Here is a 14,274-nt window from a genome sequence, read left to right as displayed (position 1 = left end):
TCTCATCTTTTTGCTGCCTTTCTCCTTCATGGTACAATTTCCATGCTCACTAAAGACGGGCTTGATCAGTGAGAGGAACTGTAGAGCACCTCAGATACAACGAACTGCAGAAACTCATCTCCATCGTATGGTTGCTTAATGGCAGCATGCTAGATACAATCCTAGCTCACCATTACACAAATTCCATTGAGGGCTCTCTCAATCTTTCATGTCAAAATTCTGCACCTCATCTCCAACAACCTTCCCACCAAGTTGACATTCATCTATGGATCTACTAGAAGCACAAGTCATACAGCACAGAATCACATACAATTTAAAGAATAAATTCAACATTTTTGTAAAGGACTGGTAGCCATAGCTGGACCACAAAGGGGGTCAGTAATAAAAAGGAACAAAATCAGTATAAAAGTAACTATTATATAAATAAAAACATAGTTTCCCCAACTGTACTCTATATACTTAAAATATATGTAAGCTCTGACGGTGAACAGATCTGTATGTTATGGAAGGGGAGGAGGGAGGGACTGTTTTGCATTTGATTTTGTTGTGTTTGGGAGAAAGTTTTATATATTGTACATTTAAAATGTCACTATGTATAATTTTTGAAAACACCAAAAATAAAATATTCAAAAAAATGCATACAGCACAGAACCTGGCCTACCTTATGCCATCAGGGCTCTCTGATAAATAAGGAATTGCTTAAAGTGGTAAATGGGTGGAAAGAAAAAGTTTGAAAACCATTATTTTAATCCTACCTAATTGACCCGTTATGTGCATGGTTTCATAACTCCAAAGGAAATGGACCAATGACAATTTTTCTCAAGCAAAATATTTCAATAACAATTGGGTCTCAAGCAGTGGTTCTCAATCTTCCCTTCCCACTCACATCCCACCTTAAGCAATCCCTTATTAATCACAGAGCACCGACAGCATAGGGATTACTTATACCTGTACGTGAGTAGAAAGAAAAAGGTCGAGAACCACTGCATTAAAGGACCACAGAGTGACTGAAAAATGTGTGCCACCTTCCAAATCACAGACATCTCATTAGCTTGGGGAAGTATAGACAATGCAATTCATAGTTGTCTTCAGTGTACCAGTAAAATCTTTGGCAAATGAGGAAAGGGATGCTTGAAGATCAAGTCCTCAAATTCCAGAGACAACACATGGTACATGGGAAAGGTTTGGGGGAACTTCTTCACTTAAAGAGTGGTGGGATTGTGGAAAGAACTACCATCTGAGATGGTAAATGCAGGCTCACTCTCAAGTTTTAAGAATAAATTGGATAGATACATGGATGGGAGTGGTCTGGAGGGTTATAGAATGGGCGCAGGTCAGTGGGACTACCAGAATGATGTTTTGACACAGATTAGAAGGGCCAAATGGCTGCAGGGTTCTAGGGTACACCATGCAGCTGTGATCCATGCTCTCCCATAAGCTTCTGATGCCAGGATGACCAATTCAAGGATCTTCGCAGCACAGAGAAGATACCAATGTTGTCCCTACGAGGTTCACAGAGCTAGGGTTTCTATTTGGAGCATCGAAGGATGAGCTAGAGGGATATAAAATTAAGAGGGGCATAGATAGGGTGGACAGCCATCACTTTTTTCCTGGGGCAATGATACCAAATAACATAGGACATCTGTTTAAGGTGAGTGTATGAAGATTTTGGGGAGATGTCAGAGGCCATAGAGTGTGGCAGGTGCCTGGAATGCAGGGCCAGGAGAGGTGGTGGAGGCTGGTACAATGGGGACATTTAAAAGATTCAGCACAAGGATGTGAGACAAGTAGTGGTGTGAGGGAGGGAAGGGTTAGATTGTTGTGGAGTAGGTTTACATAGATCAGCACAATATTGTGGGCTGAAGGGCCTGTACTGTGCTGTAATGTTCTCTTTTCTACAAAATCCTTCAGACTCCCTGGATGGATAAGCAAAGTCAGTGTCCTTCTCCAGGCCAACTTTCCCAGCACTGAAGCCCTAATTGCTCTTAGCTAACATTGAGCAGCCCTCTTCACTTCTAACAGACGTCCACAACAGATCCTCTATCTATTCCAAGCTCTGTCACAGGAAGAAATTACAAGATGAACACTTGTCCTAACCTTCCCTCTGACATCCTCTCTGCACCTTAGCACAAACTTATTTTCTCTTCTCTCCTCTCCCCACCCCCCCCCCACACATGTCTGATAAAACACCGACTTGTTGCCCTGGAAATAAGTGCCTCACTCAATCATTTCACAGTCAACCACGTTGCTGTGGGCAGCTAATTGCCCCTTGTGATAGGAAGCCTGACTTATTCTGGCAGAGACAGATAGGCTCCTAACCACTACTCTATTGTACCCCTGCCTTGACACCAGAGTCCAGCTCAAGAACATTCTCTACTTTTCAGCTAGCCCCAACCCATTATATTTAACATAGTACAATTAGCTCACACAAGGGAGTATAATGAACATAACAACCCAGGAGGCCTTCAGCCCCTCAAGCCCATGCTGGCACCCACTTGTGCAACTTTCTTCCACCTTAATTTCCCTGTATCCCCGTGAAATTCTCTCTCCTACAAGCCCATCAACTTAGTCTTTTCATCCTTTTTGCCAATATCACATGCAAAGGAGTCATTCACAACCTCCTAATCTACTCCCGTTTTTGGGATATAGGAGGAATCTGAACCATCTAGTCACGGAGATGTTCTGCCAAATCGAGAGAGAGAGAGAGCGCACGCAAGAGGGAGTGCAAGGGAGAGAGCGCGCAGAGAGAGAGAGCGCAAGAGAGCGCGCAAGAGATGGAGCACGAGAGAAAGTGAGAGAGAGTGAATCTAAATTCAGGTTGAACCCACTCCCTGTGATTCACTAAGCATCCTTATAGGGCAATAATTATTCACTGGACAATGTTTGGACACCTGGCTTGGACCATCACAGGTACATGCCCCCGAGATATGTCCTTGCACCTTAGTGTGGATCTCCCTTGGGCCACTCATCAATAAATGCAGGTACAATTATAACATCACCTCATGCAGCCACCCCCCCCCCCACAATTATTAGTGTCTCAATACTCCTCCACAGTAGATGCTTGCAATCCCCACCTCATCCTGACCTAATCCCTAAGATCTTTATTTCCCCATCCCTGCCCCAATCATAGACAGACATCATGATCTTTCTCCCCCACCCCCCCACACCAGGGGCCCTCTGCATGTAATTCCACCTCCCACCATAATCTGTGGCCCACAACTCCCGCCACTCTTCCACTGCTGACATCCAATGACCAAGGACCACGGTCTGGTATGGGGACCAATACCCCTGAGTGGTAGTGGATACAGTTCAGGACATCACAGGCAAAATCCTCCCCACTATGGAGTACATCTGCCATCGGAGGGCAGCAGCGATCATCAAGGATCCACACCACCCAGCACATGCTCTGTTCTCACTGCTGCCATCAGAAAAGAGGTACAGGTACCACCACACTCGCACCACCAGGTTCAGGAACAGCTGCTACCCCTCCACCATCAGACTCCTCAACCACAAGCTAATTAAGGACTCTAACTTGTGCACTTTATTGATTTTCTTTCTGTTCTCCCTGTATTGCACAGTCAGTTTTTCACATTCACCATTCATTTACAGTTTTATTTGTTTACATGTTTAAACTGTGTACAGTTTACTTCTACACCATCAATTAGAGGTAATGCTGCCGTGCCCTCATGAAAAGGAATTTCAAGGATGTATGTGATGTCGTGTATGTTCTCTGACAATAAATCTGAAATCAATGGTTGTACTGCTTTCAAGTGCCTTTCCTACCCCAGAAAATTTGTGTCCCTGTGGGTCTTATTCAGTTCCCTGTTAAAAAATAAACCCATAATTGATTCAAACACATGTACAGAACTGCTCCCAACACTACAGCACAGAAATAGGCCCTTCTAGTCCGCGCCAAACTATTTTTCTGCTTAGTCCACACTGACCTGCCCCCAATTCATAGCCCTTCCATCCATACCTGACCAAATTTTTCTCAGGTGTTAAAATTGAGCAGCATTCACAACTTCAGCTCGTTCCACACAACCACTACTCTCTATTTGAAGATGTTCCCCCTAAACTTTTCTCTTTTCACCCTTAACCCATATTGTCCGATTTGTGTCTCACCTAACCTTTGTAGGGAGGGAAAGATAAAGGCCAGCTATTCTCCCTCATTCCAAAATTTGGGTCAGATCAGGGCTCCCTTTTGCTAAAGCATTCATTTTAGAGTCACGTCACATCCAGATGATTCACCACTCTATCCAGCTGAGCGTTGCCACACACATCCTCAGTTCTTGACTGGGGCCTGCAAAGCACATCTGTTTTCCTGCTATTTTGTATTGGTGCAATCGGGAATGGAAATTATTACGAGTTTTTAGGCTCGGATCAGATTCAAATTGGCTAAGGTTGGGAAAAGATCGAGTCTGGTTTTAATTCTACACCCAATCCAATGCCTCTTGTGAGGTGCCTTGTGATGCTTTACTAGGCAAGAGAACATACAACAGTATAGGAATAGGCTCTTCCACCTTACATGAGCTGTGCCAGCCACACAGCCAATCTAAACTAATCCCATCTCCCTGTCCACAGCTGCACCTAGGAATTGAGAGAAAGGAATGGCATCCTTACGGGAGAAAAGGTGTGAAGAGGTCGAGGAAGATGTCCCGAGATGGAATCAGAGATTTCAAGAAAGGGGAGAGTATAGTGAGAAGTGGGCCAAGTACATTCAAGGTCGGGGTGGAAGTTGGCAGCAAAATTGACGAACACATCGAGGGTGCCGGAGGCAGCACCAAAGTAGTTGTCAATGTAACGGAGGAAGGGTCAAGGAGCCTCGCATGTGTATAATTGAGAGAAGGGATGGAATCCGACATGTGAAGCATGGTCCACATCACCCCGTTCACTGCTTGTTCACATGCCCGTCCAAAGGTCTCTTAAACATCACTATCACATCTGCTTCCACACTAACCATGGCAACTCGTTCCAGGCACTGTGTAAAAAGACTTGCCCGGCACATCTCCTTTAAACTTTCTCCATCTCATCTTAAACTGTGTCTTCTAGTAGAGTATAAAACGCCAAAAGCTCGGAGTTCAAGAACAATTTCTTTCCAATGGCAGTCAGATTCTCAAACCTCCCCTTGTTACACTATCAGTGACCCCCATAACAAAAGCCCTGTCTGCACTCGTGACACCAGGTTTGTCTTGCACTATGGTAACTGTTAATAGTTGTTAACAAACTTTGTTATTTTTCATCTATGTTCATCTGGGCGGCACAGTTGGCGTAGCGGTTAGCGCAACTTCGTGACAGCACCAGCGATCGGGACCGCGCTGTCCACGAGGAATTTGTTCTCACCATGTTTACATGGGTTTCCTCTGGACCTCTGGTTTCCTCCCACCCTTTAAAATATATCGGGGGTTGTAGGTCAATGGGTGTAAATTGAGCAGCACGGGCTTATGGGCAAAAATGGCCTGTTACCATGCTGTATTTTTTTTAATAAAAATAAAAATCTCTTTTTTAATTTAATTTGATGCATACAGGTACTATTGTAGTGGTTCTTTTTCAACTTTATCTTAATACAGCAAATAAGAATGTCAGTGTTCATGCAATTGTACAATGTGTATGACAATAAACTCCTGATTAATTATCTTTGGATATTTCCATCCAAGGGAAAAACAACTAATTATCTGCCCTTTCTAAACTTCTATCACGTCTCCCCCCAACCTCCATCTCTGAAGGTGCACAGCGGATTTTCAGATGTGAGGCAGAGGGGTTAATGCTGATTCTCAATATACATTAACGGCTTGGCTATGGATATCCAGGTTTAAGTTTCAAAATTTCTGGACAACACTAAAGTCAGTAAAGCACAGAGAAGGGTGACAACAAACTGTAAGAGCATGACGATAAGATTCAAAGTGAGCAGAGTTGGCAGATGAAATTTAATTCGGAGAAGAATGAGGTGATGCACCCCAACAGCTGTGTTGCAAGAAGACAGTGGGTAAGAGCAGACCTCACAACCTCAGCTAAGAAACATCAGAGGACAAGAAGGGCTCCCGAAGGGGCACCGGACATTGAAACCTTCCTGATTACATCGGAGGTTCTGATCTGGGACCTCGGGATCACCACTGGAACGGACAGGAGGTCAGTGCAGCTGCAGAATCAATGGGTGCACAGGAGGCGAATGCAGACACTCAACATCTCTAAAGAGACTCTCTTTCTTGGCGGGGGGGGGGGCACTGAGCAATCCTTTTTGCGTGTGCTTAAGACTCAGATCTCCATCCTCAACCGATGGTCAGAACACTTCCAATCTCTTTTCAGTGCCAACCGCTCAGTCCAAGATTCCGCCCTGCTCCAGCTCCCTCAACAGCCCCTAAGGCTAGAGCTGGATGAGGTCCTCACCCAGGATGAGACATATAAGGCAATTGAACAACTGAAAAGTGGCAAAGCAGCAGGTATGGATGGAATCCCCCCAGAGGTCTGGAAGGCTAGCGGCAAAACTCTGCATGCCAAACTGCATGAGTTTTTCAAGCTCTGCTGGGACCAAGGAAAGCTGCCTCAGGACCTTCGTGATGACATCATCATCACCCTGTACAAAAACAAAGGCGAGAAATCAGACTGCTCAAACTACAGGGGAATAACGCTGCTCTCCATTGCAGGCAAAATCTTCGCTAGGATTCTCCTAAATAGAATAATACCTAGTGTCGCCGAGAATATTCTCCCAGAATCACAGTGCGGCTTTCACGCAAACAGAGGAACTACTGACATGGTCTTTGCCCTCAGACAGCTCCAAGAAAAGTGCAGAGAACAAAACAAAGGACTCTACATCACCTTTGTTGACCTCACCAAAGCCTTCGACACCGTGAGCAGGAAAGGGCTTTGGCAAATACTAGAGCGCATCGGATGCCCCCCAAAGTTCCTCAACATGGTTATCCAACTGCACGAAAACCAACAAGGTCGGGTCAGATACAGCAATGAGCTCTCTGAACCCTTCTCCATTAACAATGGCATGAAGCAAGGCTGTGTTCTCGCACCAACCCTCTTTTCAATCTTCTTCAGCATGATGCTGAACCAAGCCATGAAAGACCTCAACAACGAAGACGCTGTTTACATCCGGTACCGCACGAATGGCAGTCTCTTCAATCTGAGGCGCCTGCAAGCTCACACCAAGACACAAGAGAAACTTGTCCGTGAACTACTCTTTGCAGATGATGCTGCTTTAGTTGCCCATTCAGAGCCAGCTCTTCAGCGCTTGACGTCCTGTTTTGCGGAAACTGCCAAAATGTTTGGCCTGGAAGTCAGCCTGAAGAAAACGGAGGTCCTCCATCAGCCACCTCCGCACCATGACTACCAGCCCCCCCACATCTCCCTCGGGCACACAAAACTCAAAACGGTCAACCAGTTTACCTATCTCGGCTGCACCATTTCATCGGATGCAAGGATCGACAACGAGATAGACAACAGACTCGCCAAGACAAATAGCGCCTTTGGAAGACTACACAAAAGAGTCTGGAAAAACAACCAACCGAAAAACCTCACAAAGATAAGCGTATACAGAGTCGTTGTCATACCCACACTCCTGTTTGGCTCCGAATCATGGGTCCTCTACCAGCATCTCTTACGGCTCCTAGAACGCTTCCACCAGCGTTGTCTCCGCTCCATCCTCAACATTCATTGGAGCGCCTTCATCCCTAACATCGAAGTACTCGAGATGGCAGAGGCCGACAGCATCGAGTCCACGCTGCTGAAGATCCAGCTGCGTTGGGTGGGTCACGTCTCCAGAATGGAGGTCCATCGCCTTCCCAAGATCGTGTTATATGGTGAGCTCTCCACTGGCCACCGTGACAGAGGTGCACCAAAGAAGAGGTACAAGGACTGCCTAAAGAAATCTCTTGGTGCTTGCCACATTGACCACCGCCAATGGGCTGATATCGCCTCAAACCGTCCATCTTGGCGCCTCACAGTTTGGCGGGCAGCAACCTCCTTTGAAGAAGACTGCAGAGCCCACCTCACTGACAAAAGACAAAGGAGGAAAAACCTAACACCCAACCCCAACCAACCAATTTTCCCCTGCAACCATGTCTGCCTGTCCTGCATCGTACTTGTCAGCCACAAACGAGCCTGCAGCTGACGTGGACATTTACCCCCTCTATAAATCTTCGTCCACGAAGCCAAGCCAAAGAAAGAATACAGGTAAAAGTTGACAAATTTTGTATATGTCATTAGAGGAATCTTAATGCTGAATCTTAATCCTGTTAATGTTGAACCTACAAGCATGACTGGAGGTTTCTGGCTTACAACTTCCACTGTAGATGTGGATGACTTCAATGTGTTCTTCTATCAGTAGTTTGTGAGCAAAACAGCATGCCATTGTGTTTTTTTTTTCAAAATTACATGCTTGGGTCTAAGGTATGCATCAGACAAAGTCCTGGAAATCCCCAGTGAAAGTCCCCACCTACTTGCACTCTACTCAACTTCTCACTTTTGTGCGTGGCCAAGTCAAATTTGTAAATTGTGATTCACATGCATACTGTAACATCTACAGCAGAAGTTTTAAGCCAGAGAGTTGACCTGCATTAGAACCCTCCAGCCACACTTGTGGACTCAACGTTAACTCAAGATTTGTCAAGGACCCACACCACCCAGCACATGCTCTGTTCTCACTGCTGCCATCAGAAAAGAGGCATAGCTGCCACAAGACTTGCACCGCCAGGTTCAGGAACAGCTGCTACCCCTCCACCCTCGGACTCTTCAACGACAAACTCAATCAGGGACTCATTTAAGGACTCTTCCTTGTGCACTTTATGATGTTTTTTCTTTCTGAATTGCACGGTATGTTTACATTTATTTATTTGTTTAGATGTGAACATTGACTATTTTTTTTGCACTACCAATAAGTGGTAATTCTGCCTCGCCCGCAGGAAAAAGAATCTCAGGGTTGTATGCACTCTGAACTGGAGACTACAGGTCGCTTCTAATTCTTCTGATCTGACCACGACCAACCACGCTTAATCAATGGTCAGAAAGCACACCAATATCACTACTTTTATAAACAGCTGTGGAAGTTCAGCATTTCCCCCACCCCCCCAATACCTCAACTACTTTTGCAGCTGCGCCATCAAAAGTATTCTCGCTGGATGCATCACAGCGTGGTGCGGGAGCTGTTCTGTTCAAGCTGTAGAAGGTGGAGAACACAGCTCAGAGCATCACACAAACCTCCCTCCCTTCCGTTAATTCCACCTACATCCAACTGCCTATGTGCCATCCCACCCCGACACATCCTCTTCTCCCTCCTCCTGTCAAAGATGTTCAAGGGCATGAAATCATGGCCTAAAGACAGTTTCTTCCTGGCAGCCATCAGGCCCCTGATTGAACCCCACAACACTGCTCGCTAGCATGCTGCCCCTGCGTAACGTGTGGTCAAATCAGTTCACAAAGAAACAAGACCAGACACAGGCTAAACAAACAAATGATGATCTTTATTGAACCCTCAGGGAAATAGTAATGGGGAAGGTACAAAACAACACTTGGCACTCCAATAGCTAGAAAAATGTATTGCTATAACTTGGAAGTCAGATATTCAGATAGTGTAGAAATTTGGAGTTGTATTCCACTTGAGAAAAATTACTTATAATTAGAGATAAATATCATACTTATTGTGAAATATGGAGCCCACATTTACAAACTGTTTGTATTAAAATTTACATGAATCTCTAAGATTCCTTTTCTGCTTTCGGTCATAATAAATAAAAGTTTAAACGTATTGGAAAGTGAAATGCTCCTGTTGTGGTTTTCTTGTCCCTTTTCCTTTTTTCTCTTTTTTAAATTTGTAGAGGGTTGGGGTGATTTTTTTTAAAATACAAAATGTGTATTTGGATTAAGTTTGAAATATATTCATATGTTTAAGTGGTTTTATATTAAATAATATTAAAAAACACTCAGTACTTAAACAAGTAAGCAATCACATTGGACACAGCAGTCTCTGATACCAGTGACTGCTTACACTCTCTCTTACAAACACACACGTATAGTAATGTTCAGTAATTTGCACATGCTTACTGTACAGGGACATCAACATGCACTGCCAGTTCCCTGATCGACTGGAGTATGGCTCAATGCTAAGCATTACCACAGAATACTACAGTCCCTCTCTAAGGGTAGTGCACACCTTACCACCGACTCCTCCAACCATGTCCACAGTCGGCGACTAGGCATACAGCAGCATTCGTAGTCAGGGCCAAGGAGCAGAGAGAATGAACTGCTGCATATGGTAGGCTTTTAAAGTGCAGTAAGCTGAGGAGTCCAGCCCAGGTAATTAAAGGAGCCAATAGTCAGGTGTGCACTAGAGTCCAACCTTGATTAGCAGGTGATGCAACTTCCGACAGAGGTTCCACATGACCCTCCACCATCCACATTCCCACCCCACGACCCTCCACCATCCACCATCCACACTACACAATGTTATGCACTAACAGATGTTCTAACTGCAGTACCGCTCTCTGTAATTGTACTCTTGCACCTACATTTTGTAAGGTGATGTGTGTGATGGAGTTGACTTGCTGGACTGCTCGTGGAAGACTCCTTCTCACTGTACCAGGTCAAATAAGCTAAAACTAAGCTGAATATGCATTTATGTAGTGTAGAATGGTATCTAATGCACAGGGAGATGGGTGTGTGCAGGCACTATTGTAATCCAGGTACTCCATGCCAAAGACTGGTCTTCTTGCCAGTTTTGTGCAGATGTAACTGGCATTGTACACTGGCACGAAGTCACCCTTACATTGCCAGAAGTGAAATCTGTCACTTTTGGGCAGCCCTTCTAAAAAGCTGCCTGAGACACAGTACAAAGACTTTGCAACATGCTGGTTGATACAGCCCTCAGTGCAGAGCACATTAATGATAATGTTCAAGTTCAAGCTCCATCCAAGACCACAAGACACTGCAGAGAGTTGTGAATGCAGCTTGGTTCTTCACACCCGCCCTACCTCCCTCAGCTCCATCTGTTAAGCAGCCAACATATTACAAGGGGAAGTCAGCCAGTCAGTCAGTATTTTGCTTAAGGAATCTTTATCACCTTAACCCAACGTAATATTGACATAGAAAGGGTTTTTTTTTAATGGGGGAGGGGCCCAGGAGACAGGGTAAGGCACTGAAGGTTTCAGAGGTGGATGGACAGGTGGAGGGAGAAACTGAGGTGGGGAGGAAGAGGGGGAGAGAGAAGATAAAGGAAAACTCTCTCCCTTCCCAGGCTTATTTTCACTTTTATTTGACATAAAATCTCCTTTCTTTTTTACCATTCTCAATAAAGGATTCTGACCCAGTGTTCACTGATCATTTCTAACCATTAGCTGCTGTCTGATCCACTGAGTTCCTCCAGCAGGGTCTTACCTGTTCAAGGTTCCTGCATCTATCTGTCGTTTATATGTCTTTCTATTCCCAGTCATCCCACCCCGATACATTCTCTTTATCCACTTCCTGTTGGGAAGAAGATTCACGAGCATGAGACCACAGGTTGCCAAGTTCAAGGACAGCATCGCCCCTACAGCGCCAGGGATCAGGACCGGGGTTCGTATCCTGCACTAACTGCAAGGAGTTTATACGTTCTCTCCGTGTCTGCATGGGTTTTCCCTGGGGCTCCGGTTTCCTCCCACCGTAAGAAACATACCTGGGTGTAGGTTATTAATTTGGTGTAAAGTGGGCAGCACAGACTCGTGGGCCAGTATGCCTTGTTACCATGTTGTATATCTAAATTTAAGAAAAAAAATAAATCAGGCAACACAGAAACTGGTGGGAAAAACATAAAGAAGAATTTTTCCTGTGGCATGAAGGTGGAACCAGTTAATCAGGACTCTCGAAAGGGAATCATCAAGCATTTGAAGAAAACTAATTGAAGGATTGCAGAAACAGTGCCATCAAACAGAACTAGATTTCTCTATGAAGAGCTCGAATGCACTCAGTGGACTGAATGGCCTTACCAGTGCAGTAGGAATTCTTTAATTCAATGATTTCAAGAACAAATAGAATAGACTTCATGGATCAACTTGCCTTTTATGGTTTTTCTCTCTCTCCCTCTCACTTTAATTCAGATTGGGAAAGGGAGCCTCATCAGAATTTAAAAGTAGAAAGAGAAAATAGGAAAGAGCAAGGTGCTAGGCCAACTCAATCTATTGCTGACACCAAGGATTAATGTGCAGTGCATTTGGAAAAATTACTGCTTGCCAAGTGCATGTGAGAAGACAGCAAATTAAAGAAGCCTTTGTTTCCGAATCCCTCTGAGGAAAGTAAAAGATTTTAAAAGTTTGTTTTTGAAAAATGTTTTGGTATGCTTGGCCCTGCTTTCTTCATAGGTTGATCCACATAATTTTTAACGTGCTTTGGTTCCCATCTGTGCCTCCAGTATCCAATCGCTGTCCCACAGACCTCCATCCCCACGCATGCAGACAAATTGGCGACAATCCAGGGGGAGGAATTTGGCTCCAGCACAAAGTGCGTTTATCAGCCAGCAATCCTGTGACCACATTAACTGTAGTTCTGGGCACCATGATCGGACATCCTTGCAGCCTGCACACAGCAGAGGTGCACAGTCACAGAACATTGCAGCACAGAAACAGGTCCTTCTGCTCTGTGCCAAACGATTTTTCTGCCTAGCTCCACTGACCTGCACCCAGTCCATAGCCCTCCCATCCATGTACCCATCCAAATTCTTCTTCAATGTTAAAATTAAGCCTGCATACTCAATGCTTTCAAAGCTTGCAGAGGGATCTGGACCAGCTAAAATAAATTGGTTGGAAAATGGCAGACGGAATTTAATACAGACAAGTGTAAAGTGTTGCATTTTGGATGGACAAACACAAACGTTTGTCGAATGTTGCAGAGAATTGAGAATGCAACTCTGACCACCAAACAAACCCACCCCACCCCCACTCTTCTCTGTTCACCCCACTCCCTCGGGAAAAGCAGCGAACACATTAAAGGCACCATCTCACCCTGGCCACACTTTTCTTTCTCCTTCCATTGGGAAGAAGATCCCGCACTGTCTGTAAGGAGTTTGTACATTCTCCCCGTGTCTGCGTGAGTTTCTCCCACCCTCCAAAACACATGGGGCTGAAAGTAAATTGGGTGTAACTGGCCACCACAGGTCTCAATGGCAGGAATTAGCTTCAGACAGTGTTGTAAATACAATATGAATTTTTTTTTAATACAAGCATTACCCAGTTCTAGGAGCGAGTCAGTCCTGCCATTATCAGACCTCTAAACAAACTTCACACAAATAAAATAATTTTGTCTTTCCTCTGCTCTAATTGATTTCCCTCTATAAATTTCTAACTCTGCATTTCTACTGCTGTTCCACAGTATCTCAGTGCACGTGACAGTGAACTTGAAATAGAGGGGTGCAATGGTCAGTGCAGCAATAAAGAGACCAAGGGCCTGTTTCTACACCATACTTCAGGCAGTCCCTGGGTTATAAACAAGATCCATTCCTATATCTGTCTTTAAGTCAAATTTGTACATGCTGTTCTTATTTAGCTTCAGTTAGTCAAATTGAAGTAGGCATCAAGGGAGGTCTGTACAGAGCTTTTCTTGCATCGGATTTATGCTTTGGAGGCATGGTTACAAGGGTAAATAACCATGAATCGACTTAAAATGATGGATGGTGTTCTCCTTCCACAAGCCAGTGAACCGCTGAAGCTGCACCTAGTCCGTTCGTATGTAAGAGTTGTCTGAATTTGGATATTCATAACCCAGGGGCTGTCTGCATTCTCAGACTCTATGGCCCCGGAGTCACGATACTTCTCACTTTGGCCCAGCAAGATTCAGTGCCTAGAGAGTGTGAGGAGCGTAGAGTTTGGGCAGCCCACTTGATTTCCAATCAGAGCTCTTTTCATGGAGAAAGAAGTGGCATTCATGCTCTCTGTGCCCTTGTAGTGGAGAAATACAAATAAATCAGTAATCTATGATGAAGCCAAATGCCTCCCCCACCCACCCCTCCCCCCTCTCTAATGCAACAAGCAAATGGAGGCAAAACTTCCCTGAGAAATATCTCAACAAACCATCCCTCGTGCTCGTTCTTTGAGAAAGTTACCTATTTTGCCCAAAGCAATTTTCTTCCTGCTCAACTCCACGTACAACTCCCTCTACTCCATTTTCTGTCCTCCATGGACTAATCACAAACACTCATCCAGTTATAATGTCTGCAATATCGCTTCTCCTGGTTAATGGAAATCTATGTTAATTGATCCCTGAGTTAGTTCAGACCTTTACTTCTTAGTTCTGTGAAAAGCCATCAAGGTA

The 14,274-nt window shown here is 44.7% G+C and overlaps 1 protein-coding gene across 4 annotated transcripts in view; it reads right to left on the bottom strand.

The window, feature by feature from the left end:
• The window catches only part of LOC138763061 (ETS domain-containing protein Elk-1-like), a 111,155-nt gene that overhangs the window by 59,035 nt on the left and 37,846 nt on the right, over positions 1 to 14,274 (bottom strand). The window contains exon 1 of one of the 4 annotated variants that reach the window (XM_069936637.1): positions 11,648 to 11,726. The exons of the other annotated variants lie outside the window; for them this stretch is intronic. The gene's annotated coding sequence lies outside the window, so the exon portion shown is untranslated. Of the gene's footprint in view, positions 1 to 11,647; positions 11,727 to 14,274 lie in introns of those variants that run through there. 4 annotated transcript variants of the gene reach the window in all.

This window comes from Narcine bancroftii, chromosome 5 (genome assembly GCF_036971445.1).
Source record: "Narcine bancroftii isolate sNarBan1 chromosome 5, sNarBan1.hap1, whole genome shotgun sequence".
NCBI lineage: Eukaryota > Metazoa > Chordata > Chondrichthyes > Torpediniformes > Narcinidae > Narcine > Narcine bancroftii.
The sequence above is the reverse complement of the archived record's forward strand: the minus strand, read 5'-3'. Positions and strand labels throughout refer to the sequence as shown.